Source organism: Mustela erminea, chromosome 1 (genome assembly GCF_009829155.1).
Source record: "Mustela erminea isolate mMusErm1 chromosome 1, mMusErm1.Pri, whole genome shotgun sequence".
NCBI lineage: Eukaryota > Metazoa > Chordata > Mammalia > Carnivora > Mustelidae > Mustela > Mustela erminea.
In genome coordinates this window covers 155130204-155143798 of record NC_045614.1, presented here as the reverse complement: position 1 = coordinate 155143798, position 13595 = coordinate 155130204, and positions in this window count along the sequence as shown.

Here is a 13595-nt window from a genome sequence, read left to right as displayed (position 1 = left end):
AGAGAGAGAGAGAGAGAAGCAGGCTCCCCAGTGAGCAGGGAGCCTGATGCAGGACTCGATCCCACGACCTGGGATCATGACCTCAGTCAAAGGCAGGCCCTTAACCATCTAAGCCACCCAGGTGCCCCAAACCACAGATTCTTTTTTTTTTTTTTTTAATCACATAATGTATTATTTGCTTCAGGGGTGCGGATCTGTGAATCATCCGTCTTTCACAATTCACAGCACTCACCATAGCACAAACCCTCTCCAATGCCCATAACCAAGCCACCCTATCTCTCCTACCCCCACCACCCAGCAACCCTCAGTTTGTTTCCTGAGATTAAGAGTCTGTTATGGTTTGTTTCCCTCCCGATCCCATCTTGTTTCATTTATTCTTTTCCTAATCCCAAACTCCCCACATTGCATCTCCCCTTCCTCATATCAGGGAGATCATATGATAGTTGTCTTTCTCTGATTGACTTATTTGGCTAAGCATAACACCCTCTAGTTCCATCCACATCATTGCAAATGGCAAGATTTCATTTCTTTTAATGGCTGCATAGTATTTCACTTTATATATATATATATATATATATATATATATATATATATATATATATATATATATATATCTCACACCTTCTTTATCCATTCATCTGTTGATGGACATCTAGGTTCTTCCCATAGTTTGGCTATGGTGGACGCGGCTGCTATAAACATTTGGGTGCATGTGCCCCTTCGGATGATTACATTTGCATCTTTAGGGTAAATACCCAGTAGTGCAATTGCTGGGTCATCGGGTAGCTCTATTTTCAACTTTTTGAGGAAACTCCATGCTGTTTTCCAGAGTGGTGCAATGCACCAGCTTGCATTCGCACCAACAGTGTAGGAGGGTACCCCTTTCTCTGCATTCTTGCCAACATCTGTCGTTTCCTGACTTGTTAATTTTAGCCATTCTGACTGGTGCGAGGTGGTATCTCACTGTCCAAACCACAGATTCCTAAATAGGTTTAAGGATAGGCAAAAATGATACCTTGAACTCAGCTCAAAGTTGCTTTCACTTTGTTTTAGTCACAAAACAATAAATAAGTAGGCTACAGAATATAAAGGAGAAAAGATGCAGGAGGCTCCCCACTAATCCCGTATATCATGGATGCACACTTCAAATTTATTGATCTTGGTAGTCCATACAGAGTTAGATATTACAGGTCAGAGGATCATGAAACTATAAACTCCCTGCCTAGTATACTATAACCTCAACCGCCCCAAAACAACACACAAGAGACCTGATAAACAAAAGAGATGTTTCTTTAAAAAGGCTGTTTAACAACATTAAAAGAAACATACTAGGAAGAAAGTATAACTGAATCCAATCAAGAAAGAATGAGGACTCAATATTGGAAATTCAAAAGGAAATATAAACATATATGGGGATTGAAATAATATTCTAAGAAAATACTTATGCTCAATAAATTTTAAATTTGAAAGGAAATGCAGTATTTTTCTAAGTAAAATTGAATTTTCAAAAAATTTTTAAGTAGAAGGAGAAAATTTAAGTAGACCAATAACCATAGAATAAATTAGAAAAATCTATAAAAGATTTGTATGCAATACAATCATACTCTCCACACTCTAAAAAACCAGATCATGTGATTTTATAGGTGAGTTTTAACAAATCTAGAAGAACAGATAGTTCATATACAAACACTCTCGGGGCAAAGAAGAGGATAGTAGGTTTCTTTCTTTTTTTTGACAGACAGAGATCACAGGTAGGCAGAGAGCAGGCAGAGAGAGAGGAGGAAGCAGGCTCTCCACTGAGAAGAGGGCCCAATGTGGGGCTCGATCCCAGGACCCTGAGATCATGACCTGAGCCAAAAGCAGAGGCATAACCCGCTGAGCCACCCAGGTGCCTTGGATAGTAGGTTTCTAAAGTCATTTTATAAAACTAATATAACACTGGTACCAAAAGTCAATAAATATAAAACAAGAAAAGGTAACAACAGAGCAATCTCACTTGTTACTAGAATATAAATGTCTTAAATGAAATATTAGCATAACTGGTCCCAGAATTGTATTAAAAGACAAACAGAGGATGGCCAAGTAAGAACTATTCTAGGAATGAATTATTGACTTAACACTTAAAAATCTATGGATGTAATGTGAATAAATTAACAGATACAATCATATGATCATCTCAATAGATTCTATACATGATTTTATAAATTTCAAAAGCCAATTAAAATCTTTTGTAAAATGGAAATAGAAAGAAAATGCCTTATCTTAGAAATTATTCTGTGATCTACTCTTATTCATATATCAGAAACCAAAATTAAGCATTGTACTTAATGCAGCATTCCCATTATATTCAGGAAAAAATGACATCTGTAATCCTCATAATTATTAAACATTGTTTGACAGTCCTATTCAATATTAGGAAAAAAAGAACTAGAGTATAAATATTATAAACAGAGGAAAATTATCATTACAATTGTCTATCAAGAAAAATGAAACTAAAAAAAAAAGAAAAATGAAACTATTCTGAAAATCCATTTAATCTAATAAGAAAATAAAGATGGCAGGAGAAAAGAGAAATATGATTATCTTTCCTACAAATTACCATTAGCTATTTAGAAAATATATTGGGAAAAAATATCCAATTCACAACAACAATAAACTTCATCAATTACATAAGAATAACATTTTATTTTTTTTTAAAGATTTTATTTATTTATTTGACAGAGAGAGATCATAAGTAGGCAGAGAGACAGGCAGAGAGAGAGAGAGGAGGAAGCAGGCTCCCTGCCGAGCAGAGAGCCCAATGCGGAACTCGATCCCAGGACCCTGAGATCATGACCTGAGCCGAAGGCAGCGGCTTAACCCACTGAGCCACCCAGGCGCCCTAGAATAACATTTTAAAATAAATATACTCAGCATATAAGAAAAAAATTCCAAACATTACCAAGGGACATAAAAAATGATTTTAATAAATTTATGTTAAAACTCATGGCAACTATATTTACTTGCTGAATGTTGGGCACTGGGCTGAATTCATCATAAATATCATTTACTTATCTCAATAACTCAGTTGAGTAATTATGTTTCTCTTCTCTTACAAATGAAGACACTAATGATCACAGTGGACAGATCATTTTTCTAAGGACACACAGCCTTTAAATGGTGAGGAAAACATTCAAATCCAGTTCTGTCTGCCTCAAGACCTAGGCTCACAGTCATTACATAATACTGAGGAGATTGAAAAGTAAAAAGGGTAGAAGAACCAATCAGGTAACTTAAATGATTTGGAAAGTGCAGGGAAAATGAAGAACGTATGTTGTGCCTGAACTGGACATAGGCTACTCACCAGGCAATTGTCGATATGTAGAACTATGGGCTCAATATTTTCTAATTCCTCAAAAGAAACTAGATGTGTGATGTGGATATACAAGTTGCCATTTTCAAAACTTTAAGGGGGAAGGTAGGAAGTGATGTCAGTGAAACTGACAGAGTAGCCAGCTCCAGGGATTCATCTTTCCATAAAAACAATGAAAAAATGAGCGGAAACTGTCAGTCAACTTCTTCAGAATTCTAGAAAAGAGACAAAGGTAGTAGCAATCAAGTGAATGCTGAATCAAGGAGGCAGCTAACAAACAGTAGGAGACCAGTGCAGCATTTTTATTTGTCCTTGCTCTCTGCTTCTCAACTCAGCAGATGTCCAATGGATCAAATATCTAGATAGAGGATAAATAAGAAAATACTGGACTTGAACAACACTATAAACCAACTAGATATAAGAGACATATAAAGAATATTCCACCCAACAATAGTAGATATAATTCTTCTCATGGAACATTCTCTAACATTCTCTGTACATTAGGACCCAAATCAACTCTTAATAAATTTTAAAAGATTTAAATCACACAAATAACTTCTCTGAAAACAATGGAATGAAGCTGTAAGTCAATAACAGAAGGAAACCTGAAAATTTCACAAATATTAGAAAATTAAATAGTACACCTCTAAATAACCAATGGGTCAAAGAACAAGTTTCAAGGGGAATGTAATGTTTTGAGATAGAAGAAAATACCTTGAGACAGATGAAATTGAAAATACAACATACAAACTTATGGGATGCAACAAACTAAATGCTCAGAAAGAAATTTACAGCTAGGGCCCTGAGATGGCTCAGTGGGTTAAAGCCTCTGCCTTTGGCTCAGGTCATGATCCTAGGGTCCTGAGATCGAGTCCCACATCAGGCTCTCTGCTCAGCAGGGAGCATGCTTCCTCCTCTCTCTCTACCTGCCTCTCTGCCTACTTGTGATCCTTATCCGTCAACTAAATAAATAAAATCTTTTAAAAAAATTAAAAAAAAAAGAAATTTACAGCTATAAATTCCTATACTAAAAAAGAAGAAAGATCTCAAATCAGTAACCTAATTTTACATCTTAAAGATCTTTAAGGAGAAGAGTAAACCAAACCCTAATTCAAAAGATGGAAGAAAATTCTATTTTCAAAAATAGATCAGATATAAACTAATCAGAATTAATTAATAAAATTAAAAGAAAAACAATAGAGATGATCTACAAAAGTTAGTCCTTTAAAAAGAACAAAATTGACAAACCTTCAGGTAGACTGAAAAAAGAGAGAGAGAGAGAGAGAGTAGTAGTAGTAAATAACTAAAGCCAAAAATGAAAGTGGGGACATTATTACCAATATTACAGAAATAAAAAGGATTATAGAGAATTTTATGAGCAACTGTACAGAAAAAGCAAACAAACAAAAAACAAACAAACAAACAAAAAAACCAAAGAGATAACCTAGATGAAAAGGACAAATTCCTAGAAATACACTACCAAAGCAGACTCAAGAAGAAATAGAAAAAAATCTCAACAGATCTGTAATACATAAACAGGTCCAATCAGTAACCAAAAACCCTCCAAAAATTTAAAAAAAAAAGAGCTAGTAATATATGACCTCACTGATGAATTCTACCAACAACAATTTAAAGAAAAACTAACACCAAGCCTTCTCAAATTCTTTGAAAGAATAAAAGAGGGAACACTTTTTAACTCATTCTATAAGGCAGCATTACCCTGACACCGAAACCAGACAATAACAATAAAACTACAAACTAATCTCTTATGCATATAGATATAAAAATTCTCAACAAAATACTAGCTAATTGAATCCAGAAACATACTAAAAGCATCACATCCTGTGACCAAGCAGTATTTATTCCAGGAATGTAAAAGTGGTTCACCATACAAAAATGAATCGACGTGATACACCACATTACTAGAATGAGGGAGATTAAGGAGGGCACATGATGTAAAGGACACTGGATATAATATAAGTCTGATGAATCATTGACCTCTACCTCTGAAACTAATAATACATTATATGTTAATTAGCTGAATTTAAATAAAAATTAAATAAACAATTCAAAAAAACAGAATGAGGGAAAAAACACATAATCACCTCAATTGATATATAAAAAGAATTTTAGGGGCGCCTGGGTAGCTCAGTGGGTTAAAAAGAATTTTAAAATTCCAATACCTTTTCCTGATTAAAAAAAAAAAATACTCAGAACAAATCAATGAAACTAGGAACTGGTTCTTTGAAAGAATTAATAAAATCGATAAACCCCTAGTCAGACTTATCAAAAAGAAAAGAGAAAGGACCCCAATTAATTAAATCATGAATGAAAGAGGAGAGATAACAAATAACACCAAAGAAATATAAACATTTATAAGAACATATTATGAGCAACTATATGCCATCCAATTTAAAAGTCTGGAAGAAATGAATGCATTCCTAGAGAAATATAAACTACTAAAACTGAAACAGGAAAAAATAGAAAACCTGAACAGACCCATAACCAGTAAGGAGATTGAAGTAGTCATCAAAAATCTCCCAACATACAAGAGCCCGGGACCAGACGGTTTCCCAAGGTAATTCTACCAAACATTTAAAGAAGAATTAATACCTATTCTCCTGAAACTGTTCTAAAAAATTGAAATGGAAGGAAAACTTCCAAACTCATTTTATAAGGCCAGCATTACCTTCATCCCAAAACCAGACAAAGACCCCACCAAAAAGGAGAATTACAAACAAATATCCTTGATGAGCATGGATGCAAAAATTCTCACCAAAATACTAGCCAATAGAATCCAACAGTACATTAAAAGGATTATTCACCATGACCAAGAGGGATTTACTCCTGGGCTTCGAGGTTGGTTCAACATCCACAAATCAATCAATGTGATACAACACATTAATAAAAGAAAGAACAAGAACCATATGATATTCTCAATAGATGTTGAAAAAGCATTTGACAAAGTACAGTATCCTTTCTTGATCAAAATTCTTCAAAGTGAAGGGATTGAGGGTATATAACTCAATATCATCAAACCCATCTATGAAAAACCCACAGCAAATATCATTCTCAATGGGGAAAAACTGAGAGCTTTTTCCCTAAGGTCAGGAACATGGCAGGGAGGTCCACTATCACCACTGCTATTCAACATAGTACTAGAAGTCCTAGCCTCAACAATCAAACAACAAAAAGAAATAAAAGCATCTGAATTGGCAAAGAAGTCAAACTCTCACTCTTTGCAGATGATAAGATACTTTATGTGGAAAACACAAAAGACTCCACACCAAAACTGCTAGAACTCATACGGGAATTCAGTAAAGTGTCAGGATATAAAAATCAATGCACAGAAATCAGTTGCTTTTCTATACATCAACAGCAAGACAGAAGAAAGAGAAATTAAGGAGTTGATCCCATTTACAATTGCACCCAAAACCATATGATACAGGAATAAACCTAACCAAAGAGGCAAAGAATCTGTATTCAGAAAACCATAAAGTACTCATGAAAGAAATTGAGGAAGACACAAAGAAATGGAAAAATGCTCCATGGTCATGGATTGGAAGAATAAATATTATGAAAATGTCTATGCTACCTAAAACAATCTACAAATTTAATGCAACCTCTCTCAAAATACCATCATTTTTTTTTCAAAGAAATGGAACAAATAATCCTAAAATTTATATGGAACCAGAAAAAAACCAGAATAGCCAGAGAAATGTTGAAAAAGAAAGCCAAAGTTGGTAGCATCACAATTCCAGACTTCAAGCTCTATTACAAAGCTGTCATCATCAAGACAGTACAGTACTGGCACAAAAACAGACACATAGATCAATGGAACAGAATAGAGAGCCCAGAAAGAGACCCTCAACTCTAAGGCCAACTAGTCTTTGACAAAGCAGGAAAGAATGTCCAATGGAAAAAAGACAGCCTCTTCAACAAATGGTGTTGGAAAAATTGGACAGCCACATTCAGAAGAATGAAACTGGACCATTTCCTTACATCACACACAAAAATTAAACTCAAAATGGATGAAAGACCTCAATGTGAGACAGGAATCCATCAAAATCCTTGAGGAGAACACAGGCAGCAACCTCTTCGACCTCAGCCACAGCAACTTCTTCCTAGAAACATTGCCAAAGAAAAGGGAAGCAAGGGCAAAAATGAACTACTAGGATTTCATCCAGATTAAAACTTTTGCTTTGGAGAACAGTGTGGAGATTCCTTAAGAAATTAAAAATAGAACTTCCCTATGACCCTGCAATTGCATGACTGGGTATTTACCCCAAAGATACAGATGTAGTGAAAAGAAAGGCCACCTGTACCCCAATGTTTATAGCAGCAATGGCCATAGTCGCCAAACTGTGGGAAGAACCAAGATGCCCTTCAACAAATGAATGGATAAGGAAAATGTGGTCCATATATACTATGGAGTATTATGCCTAGATCAGAAAGGATGAATACCCAACTTTTGTATCAACACGGATGGGACTGGAAGAGATTATGCTGAGTGAAATAAGTCAAGCAGAGAGAGTCAATTATCATATGGTTTCACTTATTTGTGGAGCATAACAAATAACATGGAGGATATGGGGAGTTAGAGAGGAGAAGGGAGTTGGGGGAAATTGGAAGGGGGGGTGAACCATGAGAGACTATGGACTCTGAAAAACAATCTGAGGGGTTTGAAGTGGCGGTGGGGTGGGAGGTTGGGGTACCAGGTGGTGGGTATTATAGAGGGCACGGATTGCATGGAGCACTGGGTGTGGTGAAAAAATAATAAAAAGTGTTATGCTGAAAATAAATAAAAAATAAATTTAAAAATATTTAAAAATAAACCCTAAAAAAAAAAAAAAAACTTTTGCACAGCAAAGGAAACAGTCAACAAAACCAAAAAGCAACCAACAGAATGAGAGAAGATATTTGCAAATGACATATCAGATAAAGGGCTAGTATCTAAAATCTATAAAGAACTTATAAAACTCAACACCCAAAGAACAAATAATCCAATCAAGAAATGGGCAGAGGACATGAACAGAGACTTCTGCAAAGAAGACATCCAATGGCCAACAGACACATGAAAAAGTGCTCAACATCACTCAGCCTCAGGGAAATACAAATCAAAACCACAATGAAATACCACCTCACACCAGTCAGAATAGTTAAAATTAACAAGTCAGGAAATGACAGATGTTGGCAAGAATGCGGAGAAAGGGGAACCCTCCTACACTGTTGGTGGGAATGCAAGCTGGTGCAGTCACTCTGGAAAGCAGCATGGCGGTTCCTCAAAAAGTTGAAAATATAGCTATCTTATGACCCAGCAATCACACTACTGGGTATTTACCCTAAATTTACAAATGCAGTGATCCAAAGGGGCACATGCACCCAAATGTTTATACCAAAAATGTCCACAATAACCAAACTATGGAAAGAACCTAGATGTCTATCAACATCTTATTTATTTATTTGATAGACAGAGATCACAAGTTGGCAGAGAAGCAGGCAGAGAGAGACGGGGAAGCAAGCTCCCTGCTGAGCAGAGAGCCCGATGCTGGGCTCGATCCCAGAACCCTGGGATCATGACCTGAGCCGAAGGCAGAGGCTTTAACCCACTGAGCCACCCAGGCGCCCCTGGAATGAATTCTTTTATCCATGGAATGGATAAAGAAGGTGTGGTATATATATATATATATATATATACAATGTAATACTATGCAGCCATCAAAAGAAAGGAAATCTTGCCATTTGCGATGACATGGATAGAACTAGAGGGTATTATGCTGAGTGAAATAAGTCAATCAGAGAAACATAATTATCATATGATCTTCCTGATGTGAGGAATTTGAGAGGCAGGGTAGGAGGTGTGGGGATAGGGAAGAAAAAAAATGAAACAAGATGGGATCAGGAGAGACAAACCATAAGAGACTCCAATCTCACAAAACAAACTGAGGGTTGCTGGGGAAAGGAGGGGTATGAAGAGGGTGGCTGGGTTATGGACATTGGGGAGGGTATGTGCTATGGTGAATGCGATGATATGTGTAAGCCTGACAAGTCACAGAGCTGTACCCCTGGGGCAAATAATACATTATATGTTAAAAAAAGAATAAAAAGAAGAAATGCCACGATTCAGCAATTCACTTCTATGTATATCCCCCCACAAAGAATTTGAAAACAAGTACTCACGTATGTGCACACTAATGTTTATAGATGTAGTATTCACAATAGCTAAAAGTTGAAAAGAACACAAATGTCCATCAACAGAAGAATGGATAAAGAACATGTGTTATATACATTATAATGGAATATTATTCAACCATAAAAAGGAATAAATTATTAAAACATGCTATAATATAGATGAACCTCAAAAAACATGTGCTAAATAATTCAAAGTCCAATCACCAAATACCATATATTGTATGATTCCATTTATTTTAAATATCTAGAAGACGCAACTCTATAAAACAGAAAGCAGATTTGTGGTTTCAAAGGACTGTGGGGAGGGGATAATGGGGAAGGACTGTTTAATGGGTATGATGTTTTCTTTGGGAGTGATGAAATGTCTGACTTGACAGAACTAGTTGCACAACATTGTGAATGTACTAGATGCTACTGAATTGCATACTTTGAAATAATTAGTTTTATTTTATGTGAATTTCACCTAAAAATAAAAAACAAACCAACATGACTTCATTTGGAAATATATTCAACTATTAGATCCCTCTCTCTTCTCTAATAATGTTAAAATAGCAACTAAGCATCAAATGTTTTAAAATATATATAAAAACTTAATGGAAGGGGCGCCTGGGTGGCTCAGTGGGTTAAAGCCTCTGCCTTCTGCTCGGGTCATGATCCCAGGGTCCTGGGATCAAGCCCAGCATTGGGCTCTCTGCTCAGCGGGGAGCCTGCTTTCTCCTCTCTCTCTCTGCCTGCCTCTCTGCCTACTTGAGATCTCTGTCTGTCAAATAAATAAATAAAATCTTTTAAAAAAAAAATGGGAACTGTATTAGTCTGCTAGGACTTCCATAAGAAAATACCCCCCAGACTGGATAATTTAGAACAATAAAAATTTATCTTCTCTCAGTTTATCTCTCACAAACTAGAAGTTCAAGATCAAGATGTCAGCATATTTGATTTCTCCTAAAACCTTTCTCCTTGGCTTATAGATAGCAGCCTTCTACCTGTGTCTTCACATGGCCTTTTCTCTGTGTGAGCACCTCTCTTCTTTCCTTTCTTCTTCTTATAAGGTCAACAGTCAGATTAAATTAGGGCCCCACCTCTATGTCTACCCCTAGGCACACGGTTAATCACCTCTTTAAAGGCCCTACCCCCCCCCCCCCAGATGCCTTTGCAGGGGTTAGGGCTTCAACATATGAGTTTGGGTGGAACACAATTCAGTCCACAACAGAGATCAATGAAACAACATCAGCTAGTCAGACTCGCACACATCCTAGGCCTAGAAGGTTTTCCTTAAATTAATATTTAAATTTAAACAGTTCCAACAAGTTTTTTGTTGATGTCATCGTTGGAACTGAACAAAACTATACCAAAGTTACTTGGAAGAGCAAATATATGAAGTAGACACAAATTTGCAGAAAACAAATGAATTTGCTCTATGAAATATAAATGTTTAATACAGTAATGTATACTACAACAATAAAAACAGTCTGAGATAAACACCAGAACAGGTCATTTTTTTCTTGATAAAACAGGAGTGAAATGTCCAGAAATAGACCAAGTATGTACCAGAGGGTGTTATATGGCAAAGCTAGTATTTAAAATCAATGGAGAAATAATTTGTTTTAAAAAAAAAGGCACTGGAATATCTAGATAACATTTTGCAAATAATATTAGGTTAGATTTCTATCACAAAGCATCTACCAAAATAAAATAGGGAAAGCTTTAAGTGTTTAAAAAATACACACATACCTATAAATACATACATATGAACATGCCAAATAAAGAAGTCCTACAAATCAGTAAGACAAACAATCCAACATAAAAATGGGCAAAAGATGTAAACAGGCACTTATCAAAAAGAGACCCAAATGGCCAACAAGCATCTCTAAAAGGACTCAACATCATTAGTCATAAGAAAAATACAAATGAAAACTCCAAAGAGAACCAACAAACCCGGAACACCCAACAATAAAAGGCAAACATGCAAAGTAACTTGAACTCCTTTATGTATTGCTAGTGAAAGTATAAATTGCTTCTACCATTTTGAGAAACTCTCTGGCAGTATTTACTAAAGCCAAATAGAGTCTATCCTATGACCCAGGAACCCTATACTCTGGTATATTACAGAGAGAGAAGCACTCATGTCCACCAAAAGACATATACAAAAAAATACTTCATAGTTCCAAGCTGTAAACAATCTAAAGTCAATCAACATCAGACCTGATCAATAGTTTGTGGTATAATCATACAATGGAATACTGCTCAGCAATCATAAATAATATTTACTACTACATGGTGAGTGTCCCAGAAATAATGATGAAAAGGGGCCAGAACAAGAGTCATATTGTCAGATGTTCAAAAGCCAGAAAAACTAAGCAATGGAAGCAAAGATCAGAACAGTACAGTACTTAACTTTGAGAAGGGTACTCACTGGGTGGGGACACAGAGAAACTTGCTAGAGTACTGGAAACGGTCTATCTCTTGATCTGGGTGCTGTATGTGTAGATGGATACATAAAAATTCATCAACCTTCACATTTTAGTGTTGAGTACTTAACTCTATGTAAGGAAAAAGGAAGTACACACATACTGAAAAGTACTAAAGGAAAACATAGATGGGGAACATTTATGTAATCTTAAGAGAAGGGGAAGGTCTTTGTAAACATGACCTCAAGATAAAAACTAGAAAGAGAAAAATGAATTTAACTTCATAAAAATTTAAAAAATGAAACTTCTACATGGCAAATAAACTAGGAAACGTTTTTGCAATTATATAACAAAGAATTAAAATTTTAATATGTAGGAAGAATTAAAATTTTTTAATATATAGGAAACTCTCACAAATCAATAAGGAAAGACAAGGGTATGGGAAGGACATTTACCAAATACAAAAATAAATAGCTGTTAAACACATAAAAAGAATACAAATTAAAACAAGATACTATCCTTCACTTATCAGACAGGCAAAAATAAAAATATATTCAGAATAGTGTTGGTATAGGGAAATAGCTCTCTCACATATTACTTGTGGAGCCACAGAATGGCAAACTTTCTGAAGGGCATTTTAAAATATAGTACTTTCCAAAGACCAGAATGCGCACATTTCCTTAGCCAAACAATTCCACAAGTAAAAATTCATCTTAAGGGGAAAAAACCAACATGACAAGCTTGTAAAATTTCTGTACAACAATGGTCAGTGCAGCACTGCTAAAAGCAACAAAATAAATTCATATAATAGATCACGTATAAATTCTAAAATAGCCACTCTTTATGAAGCACATATGAACTAATTACATGTATTATCTCATTTGGTTGTCACGAGAACTCTGAGAGCTATTATACTATTCCCATTTTCATCTGAAGATGAGAAAATTGAGGTTCAGAGAAATAATGAGATTTGCCCAAGCTCAACAATCTAGTGAGTGACAGATACAGAATTAGAACAAACTTGGTCTGACTCCAAAAGCCAGTGTTCTTTAATTTAGATTACATCTATTGACAAGGAAGAACATTTATACCACAGTGTTAAATGAAAATACAGTTTATAGAACAATTGCACAGTTTGATTCTATTTTGTAAAATATACGCATAACTATAGCTATTAGACTTACAGACGTGAGTGGGGAAATTCTGGAAGGATATATGTTAAAATGTTAATAAATGTTCTTCTTTGGGTGTTTGGGGAATTTTTTTTCTTTGTGTTTGTTTTTCTTTTCTACAGTGATTAAATTCAACTTATAAATAGAAAAACAAGTCTATAAAATCAATGCCTCTTTGAAATTGTAAATCATAGCCTATTGCCTATTTTACCAGAAATGTGGTCTATTTCCTCCAGACATTTTTAAATAAATAAGGATCCTTCATACACTTAAACTCAACAAACACACGTTGAGCACCTACTACGTTCTGGGAACTATTACATAAATGATTTTACTTCGGTGTACCTAGATTCTCCTATTTGCTTCTAAGTATGGCTTCAAGGGTACTCACCCTTCCTCTCATATCTTGATCACAACTATCTGCATTTGGATTTTAAGTGTTATCTCTTATTACTGAATGGAATTAAACCC